The sequence below is a fragment of the Sinocyclocheilus rhinocerous genome, unplaced genomic scaffold (genome assembly GCF_001515625.1).
Source record: "Sinocyclocheilus rhinocerous isolate Xijiao unplaced genomic scaffold, SAMN03320098_v1.1 scaffold8, whole genome shotgun sequence".
In the NCBI taxonomy this organism is placed as follows: domain Eukaryota; kingdom Metazoa; phylum Chordata; class Actinopteri; order Cypriniformes; family Cyprinidae; genus Sinocyclocheilus; species Sinocyclocheilus rhinocerous.
In genome coordinates, this window is record NW_015666800.1 from 2,928,059 (window position 1) to 2,941,304 (window position 13,246).

The window sequence follows — 13,246 nt, forward strand, 5'->3', positions numbered from 1 at the left end:
ATAATGTTTTTTTCTTAATGAAATGCAAAAATAGTTTTTTTTCAATTTGAAGATAATTTGGCTTGATGTAGCCTATTTGCTGAGTTGCAAAATGCTTTTATTTTTAATGTTTTATTTTAAGTGTCCTCCGTCCTCATTTATACGTGCATATAGGTGCATATATATTTATACAGATGCAAAATAACTATGTGGAATTAAATGTAACGAAATGTTTCAGCTGAATTTCCATTTAAATGTTTTCAATTTTCATTATTTTAATATGTTCTCTACACTTCTATTTTATTCCGCATTTGTCTGAAGTCATAAACCACGTAATAATTACTAAGAGTGTATGCTATGTATCAAAAGCAGAGCTTGCATGTGGTGGATGTTAAATGATGGCATCACGATCAAAGCATTTTTAGTGGGAATCTGTGACAGCAAAATGACGATCTTTGGGCAGTGATTGTTTGCTCTGAGTTTAATTGGTTTGCATCTGCTTCCGGACAACAGCGTGAGTTTTCAACACAAAGATTAACCATTCTACCTGAAGCAGAAACGAGGCCTAGAATCGCACCATTAATTGAAATCTGCAAGGAAATCATTTTCGGTTCGACGCTGTGGACCCATAGTTAAGACGAAAAGCTTGTACTGAATTGTACAGACGTTTATGCAGACTTAATGAAGCGATGCACTTGAAATAATAGTTATTTTTCCTTTGTGTCTTTTGACAAGATCTTGTAAGCAGGGTTTAGTCACAGGCTACACAAAAGGCGTGGTTTCTGCTTATTACCCCGAGGCACAGAGAGGCTGCGGGGGGAACTGGAGACAGCACGCAAGCACATCAGCATCCTAATATCGCAGTATCCTGCTAAAATTAATGCATTAATTAAAATAGTAAATACAACAGAACACGTAGCCTACAAAAGCGATACTGTACAAAATATTTTTTCCCTGCACGTGGTTTCGCAAATTATTTGAGCTCTATGACTGAAACGCTAATGCAAAAGTGCTACCTGTACGATCATCTCAACAAACTTTCAATCTGTTATGAATATCTTGCGACAGTTTGTGCTTAAATATTCCGTTCTGCTATTTGCACGTGAAATGTATATGTAAAAAAAAATCTTCCTTGGTGACTATGATAGTCCAATTTTGCTGCTTGGTATTAGATGTTTTATAAAATGTCACTACAGCCCTATGAAGAGGCCAGGTTAGAATTTGTGATATAAATTAGTGTTATGATGCTTATTCCCTTTCGCCAATTCACAGATAATGGTGTGGTAAAACGAAGCTTATCCAACTCTGAACCATTCAAATACTTGTAAAATGCAAAAAGGACGTTTCCTCTCTTCAAGTAACATGAGCCAGACGAGCCAGGCAGAGTGAGGGCGCTAGAATGACGCACAACTGAAGTGACATTAACTTCATATCTTTGCAAAATACATGGCCTCTCGTAAACTTGGTTTTCCCTGTGGCAAGACGAACTGTAATATCATTAACAAGCTGTGAAAAAAAAACACACGAGATAATACAGAAATTTGTTCCAACTAAACCACTAAACAGCCTTCTAATATTTTAACAAATAAAGGCACAAATAAGCTGTGAAATGTTTAACCATTATTATTATTATTATTATAAATTGACAAAAACAGTAACATTAAAACCAGTCACTACTAAAGCTTTTTAACAAAATATTAAGCACAATAAAATCATAATGTACATAATTATCAAAAAAATCACACTATTGTCAAAATAGTGAGTAGAAATGTAGGTTATCATGTCATACAGCTCATATAGGTTTTTTTTTAACAACAACAAAAAAGACCTTTAGCAATATAAAACAAGATTTACTTTGCTATTAGACCAAGTAGGCTAATCTTCTTTGTCTTTGGGTCAACAGGCTATTTTGGAAGAGGGTTCGTGGTATACCCCAGTCTATATAGTAGTAAAATATTTGCTTAGTGAAAGAAAACATTCGACAGATCGTGAATAATCGTTTTAATGAGTGTGTGTAAAGCTCCCGACTTAGTGAAGGGAGCTGTCGAGTTAAACAAACAACTTGTATCATGATGAAATTGGATTGTTTAAAAGCAAATGTAATTCTTCTAATTCATGGTCTCTCTGGAATTTTGTATGCATAATTCTAGTTATTCCAGATACTTCAAACTGATCCTAGTGTTTAAACGCGTGTAGCTTTTATGGCAAGTAGTCATGAAGTTGCTTTTTATATCAAGCAGAGACAATATCTCAAATTAAAATATATATTTTTGTACTTCTTTTGACAGAATTCTCTTTCGAATTATTACTAGTTAAAACACCACATTTGAGCTAATTATCCACTTTTTATCTGTTATAATATTATCAGACTGCTGGGGCTTTCTGTGTCTTGTTGAGAGAAATTTGCTACACTTGCAAATTCCCTAAGTAGGCTAAGGTGTGACTAGTATTACTATGAGAAGGGTTACAATCAGAAGAGCAGTATCACTCATTTAAATCCTTTGTTTGTTTTTGGTCTAAACTGTCCTCTTGTTTTACTACGGTTTTTAACCACAACGGAGGAGCAAGTCTCCACTGAGAGACTATTTGTGTTCCGGGTCGTTTGGCCGTTAACCCCAATGGAATAACCTGCCAAAAATAAGTGTAAGATGCATCATATTTCTAAGTAAAAATAAGAAAGTCAAGTTGTGAAATGCTTCATTTTAAGGTTTTATTTCTAAAGTTGCGCTCTCGTGTGTCCCTTGGCCTGTGCGTTCACCCCAGTTCTCCGTTATTTCTACCTCTATTTCTCCCTACTCCTGTCTCATTTGATCTGTCTATCTCTTATCTTAGACTGCGCGTGCTAGTGAACATGAATGTATTTTTCAATAAAAGATTTTAAATGAATGATTTCGTCAATATTCTTTCGCACAATAGTCGATTTCTGAAATGTTGTGCATTCACAATGTTAACATAGTATACTGTAAAACGGGGGAAATAAAAGCTATGGAGTATTGCAGTAGCATATGTATACGCGGTCATTTCACCGCATTGTCTATAACTAGAGAGCGGTGAGACAGCTTTTGGTGACTAATAATTTCTTGCCTGTTAAGATACTTTATTTATTTATTTATTTCTGGTACTGCTAAAGTGTTAAAACACCCAAGGGCATATAGCTACTGTTAAATGTTTCGTATATCATGCAGTTTTATGTTTGACATTGCTGATGTTTTGCGCCTACATTTTCCCTCGGGGTATATGTCTGATATGATCTATCTATCTATCTATCTATTCTATCTATCTATCGACCGAATTATTTTACTATTAATTGTGATAGTCTGAGCTTTAATATCGTTTGTTCTTTAACAGACCCCAAAGCCATTTTTGGAGAGTTGTGTGACACATAAAAGACATGCGCTAAACCAATATGTTTAGTCTGGTGTATTTAGTCACAAGAAGGAAACACCACCTGGGATGCAACAACTATAATAATAATAATAATAATAATTATTATTATTATTATTATTATTAAATATTAGGCCAATGTTCTTTTGCCACTATGGTTTGTCAGTTTTATTATTTATTAAGTAAACAAAAGTTTTCTTTAGACTTAAACGTTACCAACAGGTGCCACAATTCTTCTTGTTACCTGACATCACTCCTTCAGTTGTAAAGCACTATCTATCAAAAGCAGCCTCGAGACAATGCGTGGAATCACAGCCTTCGTGCTATCAAATTGCAAACTCCCAGTGCGGGTTGGGTGTCCGAAACGGAACCAACAACAGGCTTACAAAAAGGACTACTGATTGTAATGAATTCCCACTCGCGCCTCTGAAACGACTTATGGATTAATGCAACAAGCCTTTTTTTTTTGGGGTGGCGGGGATGAAAATGCTATTCATTTTAAAGCCACACTAACCTATAGTCAAATATTATTTGTAGGAAAATTATTTTTATTTGATTTTATTAAGATTTCACAAGCGATCCTGATTGTCAGTGTAAACATATAGACCCATTAGGTTTAATGAAGCCAGTGTAACAAATTGGACTACTGAATCATATAGTGCAAATTTCTGTTTAATAATTTTAAAACCTAATGAAACTGTGGAGAAACTTACAGTAACAACAAAACGTATATAGAGAAAATAGAAATAATGGTAATAAACTGTTAGACAATAAGACAAAAAAGAAAGCAAAACATTAACAACAAAATAAATAATAAATAACTAAATAAAACAACAACAATAAAAATAGCCTAATAATAATAATGCAATGGTAGAGCGAGGGCCATGAGGATCTTCAATCCATCTTCAAAAATTTAATAATTAATTAATCCATCTAAATAAATTAAAATTGGGTCTGACAAATCAATGAAAAAAATTAAGAAAGAAAGAAAAGACTCGTTCACTGTCAGTTTGGCCAATCGAGCACAGATGCATCTATCGATTCTTTCGACTTCCGCCCTTGCTGGTGGACAACACGCCATGGCGTCTTGAAAGACTAAATCTGAATGCAAAATCTATATCAATACGTATCACAAAAATGTTTACTATTTGTTTTAATACCAGCATTTAGGCTGTTTTAGACAAACACTGAAGATGTTATGTAGGTTATTCAGTGGAGGCGGAGGAGACCCAGAGGAGGATGGGCCTGGCCTTTAAACGGTCCCATCATAAACACGCGTAGGTTGATAAAAGCCATGTCTTTCCTCTCTGTTTATTTCAGTCGATCTATTCCTAAAGGCTTAGGGTGTTTTTTAATCATTTTGACGAACTAATTCGACCGGTTCCTTCAGAAGAGAATGAAGATATTTTCCCTATTCCGTCTTTTGGGGTGAGGCAGGTTGTCTGTCAGTGAGGTATAGGCGACAGTCTGTCTACAAGCCGTAAGCTGATCTGCAGAGTGCTAGAGGAAAACGGGCAAGATTCCTGGCCTGCAAGCCGAGATATTGATCTACCTCAGCCACCTAAACAAAGCCTCACCTGTTTCCCTTGTCCATACTTTATTTTATGCAGTCTAATGCTTGTTTTGTTTGACATTTCTTTTATTTCCATGGATCCGAACCTTGATACACTTTTGGGAGTACTACATAAACACTGTGTTGTACCTGAACATCCAGATCTCACCAGCAGCATTAGAGACCACCCTTCTCTCCCGGTGCAGAAAATTACTCCCCGTTGTCTTTACAGTTAGGCCTGAAAATACACCCGTTTTCATTCAGCGGCGCAGTGTCCAATAACATCCAACGTGAGATAAAACTAATTACTCCATTATGCCCCTAGAGTTAATTTTTCATAAATTGGATCCACTAAAAGCTCCTTTATTATTTATCAGGCTTCGCTTTGGGCTGCTTGTTAAACATATCAAGATTACTTTCTGATCTTGTACAACTATTCGTCTGCAATGGTGTCGCACAGATTCATTCATACAGCCCTGCGCCCACCTCTTTTATCAGTAGCCTATGCCTTGAACACGGCGCTGCTGACAGCCAACTTAAGCAGAGAGGAAAACGTTGCCTCCGCTAATTTAATTCCTTTGTTAATTTCGGATGCAAATGCATGCGGATTTGTAAGAGCCATAATATTTTACAACATGTGCACGAGCGAGAATTTTTCACCAGATTTCATTTGTGTACACACAGCCTATACGCAAATATAAGTCGGAACGAACAGGTGCCAGACCCTTGTGGCACGCCACGCATGCTTTGACATCTTAACGTGACGGTAAATAAATATTCACGTCACGCGAATTACAGTGACATTTTAACTTACAATAAACATTATGATATGCATGTTGTCCTATGTGGTTGAGTTTAATGTAGAATCATAATTTAAAGAGTTTACATCCGTTTCGTGAAATTACAGAAGTTACGAAAAATAGAAATTAAATGCTCTATTTGTTGGTTAAGCTATTTTTAATTTTCTTCTTTATTTCAATTTAAAAACATTACATTTTACTAATAAACAAACATGTAAACACAAAGGTAGCAAACTAGCCAGCTTTGTTTTTGCACTGAAGTCGTTTGTCTTCTATATGAGATCCTGATTGAATGCTATATGCAAAATGTGGTGGCTGTAACACTGCTCTTGATGATCATCCTTACACCTGTGAAATACTATGAATGGACAATACTCTAAATGGTGACTGTGGAGTCATTCCAAAGATAGCAGATAGATGTGGGTCATCCGTGCCCATGGAGTATCTCATCAGTGGATCACTTTCTGAGGAGGGGACAACTTTTTATACTGATTAAAAAAAGAGACTTTGGCTGCTCAACAAACAAGGCAAACTTCTCTATTGCCAGCCTGCAGGAGATTGTATACAGGAAGATGTGTTAAGATGTCCGATTGTTTGAGGATGTTACAGAGACAGGCCCAAAGGATTTGAGCACAAGGACTTGAGATGAGATTGCAAAGCAATGGCGCTCTAATTTGTGAGGCATTGTTGTCTGAGATCAAGGGGAATTCCGCAGGACGGATTGAGAGGAAAGATGCCGAGATCTGAGGGAGCATGTGTGTCTATATAGGGTAGCTAGCTGAGCACACAGGGCTACCAACTACAAACTGGGGGTCTGTGGGTTTGATTCCCCAGTGGGGCACCAAAGAGAATGAATGGGTAACAGAAGGGTCCTAGTGTATAGTACTGCCGTTATGCACCTGAGCAAAGCACTTAACCCCAAGTTGAGTGCTGCATCATGTTACTCTGGTCCCCTTAACCCCTCCTTCATCCAGGGCACCTCTGCAAAAGAGAAACTGTTCTCTAAGAGTTTTCCCAGGTTAAATAAAGGTATAAGGGGGCAATGGGAGTATTGATATTGTGAGAAAATCTGGCTGTTTGCTTTGAGGTGCAAGATATATACTTTTGAAGAAACAATAATGCCAGTATTAAGTGTACAAAGTTGTACTTATTTTTAAGTTTAACTTTACATAGTGTACAAGTAAACTGGATCACGACATATGAAGTTTGAAGTTTTATATAAATCAGGTTGTCCAAATGAGAGCGCATGAGTTTGAAATTTAGAGGCTGGGAGGAAATAAGGGTGTTTAAGGTGCATCCTATTGACCTCAACTCTGTCCCTCTGATGCTCTGTGCACAAGCCTGTGACACGTTGAATAGTTTTCACTATTCATCCTCGTCAGAGTGACTGCACTTCAAGGAGGACCAGAGGAAGGGAGGGAGACAAAAAAGAAGGAAGACAGGGAGATTAAGTCACACATGTGACTATCATGAAGATGTCGAGGCTGGCATATGGTTTTGTGGAATGTGGAATTCGGTATTATAAAGTAAATCATAGTACTAAATAAAAACAACATTTCTGTGTAACCAACCATTAACTTAAAAAAATGCACATTAACCTGTGAAAACTTGCACAAGCTCATTGAAATGCAAAATTATGTGATCATAATTCAGCAGCGCAGAAGAACACTGCATTATTTGGCGATAAAAATAGCTTAATGTTCACTGAGAATTTAAAATGTTATTTTATAATACAAAGCAGACCTTTGAAAACAATATCTGTCCAGGTGGTAAGGTGTCCATAATATAGGTGATCTGTTACTTACTGACAGAAAACAAATTGTTCATCAAAATAATAAAAAGAATAGAGTGGTTAAATGTCCTTTTATTTATTTTTGGAGATATTTAACACAAAGACAGGGTAATGGCAAAATAGAATTAAAGTTATAAACTTGTTTAATAATTAAAAAGTATGTAATTTCTTTGATATATCCATCAATCACATAAGACTGAATGTTTTTATTTTTGCTGTCTATATCTCTACATCAACTAAGGACTTGTTGCCTTATATCTGCTATTGAGAAAATAACTTGGGTGTCCTATAAAATGTCCTATTAATGTCTTATTCGAAATATTTTATTTTTTGTGTATTTTAATAAATTCCCAGTTTAATTTAAATTGTTTTAATTTGTTTCATTGTAAAATTTACAGATGTTGAAGATGTTTTGCTGTGCTCACCCAGTTCCTATATTCGCTATTGTCAGTATGCTCTCAGTGCCATTTCAGTAGCATATGTTTTTCTTTAATATAATATATAATTTTAATATAAGGTAAATGTAGCTATATTACTGTTATCTTGCCTTATGATGAATGATCTGGCATCTGTTAGTGTTACTGTGTCACAATTTCTTTTAGTGCCAAAGAGGCAGGGGGAGGGGGGATAGAGGGATGTGAATAAATTGAAAAGAGAAATAGTCTTAAATTTGTCATTGTCTTCCTCCTAGATGTCTGGCAGTGTGTGCTGCAGTAGCCTGAATCCACCCTGTGATGCGTTACTCACCCATGCTGAGAATGTTTACAGTTGTAATCAAGGTCCATGTAACTTGTTTGTGAAATGTTTTGCCTTTATGTTTTAGAGGTGCTATACAATTTGCAAATAGTAGGGCATGAAGTCACAGTTTGATTAAATTGTTGTCAGTACAAAAAAGAAAGAAAAAGAAAACTGTTATTTTGCATCCCTTTATCAAAGGAGTTTGATTTTTCTCCCTTTAGACAATCTTATTATTTAAATTAAATAGAAAAGAAAACCTTGGCATTGTACAACAATTTGCTTTGCATAAGAAGACCTGTATATTTTCCATATTTACAAGCAATGTTTTGTGACATTTTGTTTGTTGTCAAGACAGTATTCCCCTGTTGCTAATGTTTTTGCTGTAAAGGAGGAAACATACTGATTTACTGTGACCCAGTAAATTGTTACTTTGGGAGATAAAAACATATCTGTTGTTGTTGATTCCTTTGGGGGGAGAAGCCTTTGCATGACCACTGAAGCTTCTAGATTTCTGTATTTCCTGAAATGTTTCCCAACATTTGGCCAGTTTGCTGACAGAAATGAGACTGATGCCTAAATAATATCAGATGTGTGTGTTTGTGTTTGGCAGTAAGAAAGAAGAGCCTCGAACAAAGGTCTCCTTAGACACACACACACACACACACACACACACACATGCAGGGAATGCAAAGGATCAGTGTCACAGCAGCTATTTTAATTGAGATCTCATGCATTTATTTAAAAAAAAATGTTTATAAAGCCATGACGCATTTCCCCCCCGCGATATGAGAGGTTTAAGCATGCACACTTTTCAACACCCAAAGGTTTCACTCACTGTAGACATTACAGGTCTCCAGAGATATCATCTCTCTCTCTCTCTCTCTCTCTCTCTCTCTCTCTATATATATATATATATATATAGAGAGAGAGAGAGAGAGAGAGAGAAAAATATGGTCCAATGCTGTATTAGGTGTCTTTAAGTACTATGTATTTATGTAAAAAAAATAATGTAAAAAGTCATGTTACAGTGCACTTATTGTGTTCATGTTATATTACAAACCCCTTTTGCTACCATTGAAGAGGGATATGGTTACGATTAGGGTGGAACAGGTTTGGTGGTATGGTAAGATTTACAGATAATATAATTATAGATGTAACTAAAGAAATTAATTGCATAATAAAAGGTATTTTTAAAATATAAGTATAATGTAAAACATGTATGTACACAAAAGTGCATTGTATCAAATGATTCATTTAAATGAGAGGTGCAGCTGTATTCTAAATATAAAAATAACAATATATGACATATATATTACATATTTTACGTGCATACTTTTATTATTATTTATACAATTATTTTCTTACCACAGTATATGATCCATCCCAATATAAAAGCTCACTTTTAATGCATTGAATTGCCTTATTAATATGAATGCAAATGTCTACGGGATAGAATGGTATCCCACCCTTTCATTTCTTGACTTAAAATAATAATAATAATAATACGTAACCTTAATCTGCATTGTGTTCACAATTCACACACACACACACAAAACGATAAGGCTACAAGAAAAGTTATTAACGATCCTTTCAAAAGAGATCGCACTTCAGTTGCAGTGCATGAGTAATTAAAATAAAACGACAGTGTAACAAACGCTCTGGGGGTGATTCTCTGAATGAGCGAGGACACAATCATGGAGGTATCGGAAGGGAGCAGCTATGCCGTATGTGTTGTTTCTTCAGTCGCAGTCATCATCAGTAAGTTCGTCACAGAGACTCAACACGGAGGAGCAGAGCTCGAGCCCCTGTCACACAACGGCCTGCGCCGGTCCTCTTCAGCCATGCAACAAATAAAAATATCTCTCGTACTCATGCTGCGATGGTTTCTGATCATTTGAGAAAATAAAGAGATGCAGACGTTCATTCGGTCCTCTAGGTGGGCGGAACACGGAACCCAAGCTGCCCTTGCCACCAATTTCACAGAGCAATTATCTACTTGGATTCATGGGAGTTTACTAAACAAACGGCAGCCCCGCTGCGCCCCTCTCAGGCTGCGGCCCAGATCAATTCTGCATCACAAAGCGCCATCGTTGACCACCCTGCCTAAACTCTCATCACCTATATGTAATCGAGTATTTTGTGTCTTAAAACAGGTGCCCATTTTATACACGTGTTACCTCCATGCTATGCATCTTATTAGTCTTAATTACTCACCCGAACAGTTCTGCGTGCTGATCCGTGGCCATGCTGCTGTTGTTTATAGCAATTATGATTCATATTCTTTTGCCTTGCTTTTAAATAAACAACACCAACAGTCTGTCATCCTCAGACCAGTCAACTGGACTTGTACGGCTATTAGGGCAGATATGGCTCCTGAGCTCAAAAAAATCAATGCCACCGTGATTAGACCGATGACAGCAAATTCACAGTTTCAACCCAGAGTGTTCAGGAAGAGACGAGAAGTCGCACTTGTCTGCACACAAAGGAAAAATCCCCCCGTCTTTGTTTATAAGGTGTAAAAATCCGGAATGATTGCAGGGTACCGAGGACATTCGGGCTGTTTTGTCGCCAGCATTTTATGAAAAATATTTTTGACAATTTTCAAAGCAATTGTGTATCGAGTCGCTGAATAGGCCCACATTAACTGACAGGTTTGGTTTCATCGACCTCAGAGAACAAATACAGCAAAATAAAGACAGAAAAAAGAAAGGAAAAAGATTGGTATTTTACCTCGTGACAAACCAGCACATTCTTAAAAAGGACAATGTGAACGAAAAACTATTGTGAAAATACAACCCTCCTCTCTGTATACGTTCCAATAGTGCCTTGCGAAGTGAACTAGCATTTTATTCACCTTTGGTGTAGTTTCTATGCACTAGGCGCGACTGTTACACTAGTATGTCATTGGGCGAATTCCAGTCGAAAATGAGCATCACTTAAAAGGGCAGATCACGTTAAGTGAGTAGTAGGCTACACTTAAGGGAGCACTGAGGTACGTGCGCATTTGGAACACAACACACCAAAACACGTCACTACCTATCTATTACCTATTTATTTTATACACTACCTGTTTATTTATTTGTTTGTTTCTTTTTTGTTACTTATATATTTACAAAATATTACCTTGATAACATCATAAATTCATGTTTAACTATTATTATGTGGTAAACATTAAATTTTGCGTCATAATCTCGTTGCGTGTAAATACAACAAATTTATTTCAATGTGTACCGTCTGTTTGTGAAGCACTTGAAAAAAACAAATATGAACATATGTAGCCTATGAAATACATTGGATTCGTTGGCTTTGAATCCAAGGTAACATCTCAATAAATTCACATCAGCTTCCAAAATGAACGCGTCACCCGGGATCGCGTGATCATAAACTGCAAAAAGAATTCCTTGAAGTGACCATGGAATGCACACTACAACGGATTTGTGGAAGGCCCTTTGTAAAAAGATTCATTTACTCACTTTCGCTTGGAACGACCTTTCGAAAGCGTCCTCTTCGCGCTGTGGCCTTGGAGGGCGCAAAAATGCCCACAACCATAAGCAATAACAGCTAACAAGACACATTTATAAAATTAACACTTCACATTTGTTTTCAAATACAACATTACAACTGTCATGTATTAGAATTTACGGGTTTGGTGTATAATAAATTATACTAACCAAATGTTCGACGCGCTGCGAAGGCATTCCAACATTTTGTCACGTGAAGTGAACTAGCCTATTACAGATGGCAGTGTGCAAGTAGTGAACGCTGCACAGGGACCTGAATTGGAAAGCAGAGAATGTAGGCCCTGAGGACTCTTTTATAAGGCCTTTTTAAATTGGCAACGGCTTGATCATTTCGATCAGAAGTCGACAAAATAAACCGTTTTGTCACCCCTAATATGCCAAACACAACTGTGTTTTTTTGCGCAGTTTTCAGTTTGTCACTGTACGTTTAAAAGATCTGTTATAATTGTCCGCGCGTTTAAGCGTTCGTTGCGCGTAGACAGACCTTTGTTTACTAATTGCGGCAGTTATGTTTGTTTGGAGAGTTCTGAGGAAAGAAAATGGAAAGTCTCTGACTGCTGATCTTTACCACACAGTCCAAGATCAATCACATTCTGCGAATGGATATTATTAAACAGCATGGGGTGGCTGAGGCGCGAGGCACGGGGCCGTCAGGAGTGCAGGGCTACGAAGCGGCTCCTCTCTCGCGCGCTGCAACAGGGCAATTGTTGACACGCTTTTTCCTGCCAATCTGCAGCTCTCCTCCGAACGCGGCTGCCATGGCAACCTACTCTTACCCGTCTCGGCGGCTGGCAGCCCCTCACTTACGAAGTTGTGCGCGCTTCCAATGATTGTCGACTCACGGAAAACGAGGGAGAGCTGCTCTCCACTGAACTGGATTTTGTCGTGGTCGGCTGAAATAGAAATACCCTTACACCACTGCTATTTCAGTTGGCGAGACGTACAGTGACGAGTCGAACCTGGTTGCCGCATTATGTGCTGCTGCCGGTTGTGGAATTTGTTTTGGGTGTTTATTTGAGTCAGGTGTGCACATAAAGCGGGTTTATTCCTTTTTGAGAAAACAACAACAACAGAAATTCATTTTGAAATGCAATGCATTTTTGTGACGATGAATGAGATGTTTAAATGATAATAAACCAATGTCTTCTGATCTTGATTTAATATTCATCTTTCCTTCCTCCACAGACATTGAGGGGAACACGAACACATTCCCCCCAAATTCATGTTGTGGTCAATCAACGTGAGTTGTTCTATGACAGCATCTTGAACTTTTACCTTCGGTTATCCTTGGGTGTGGAGACACATGCTTTCCTCTTAGAATAAATCTTTCCTGTCTCGTTATTTGCATATATACACAACGCTCGCTTTCCATGGTACATCTTTCCAACAGAACAGCTAAAATACACATAACACCTTCTCACATGCTGCATGTGTTCAGGGGACACAAAGACTAGCCTCACTCTACTCATTATCTTAATCT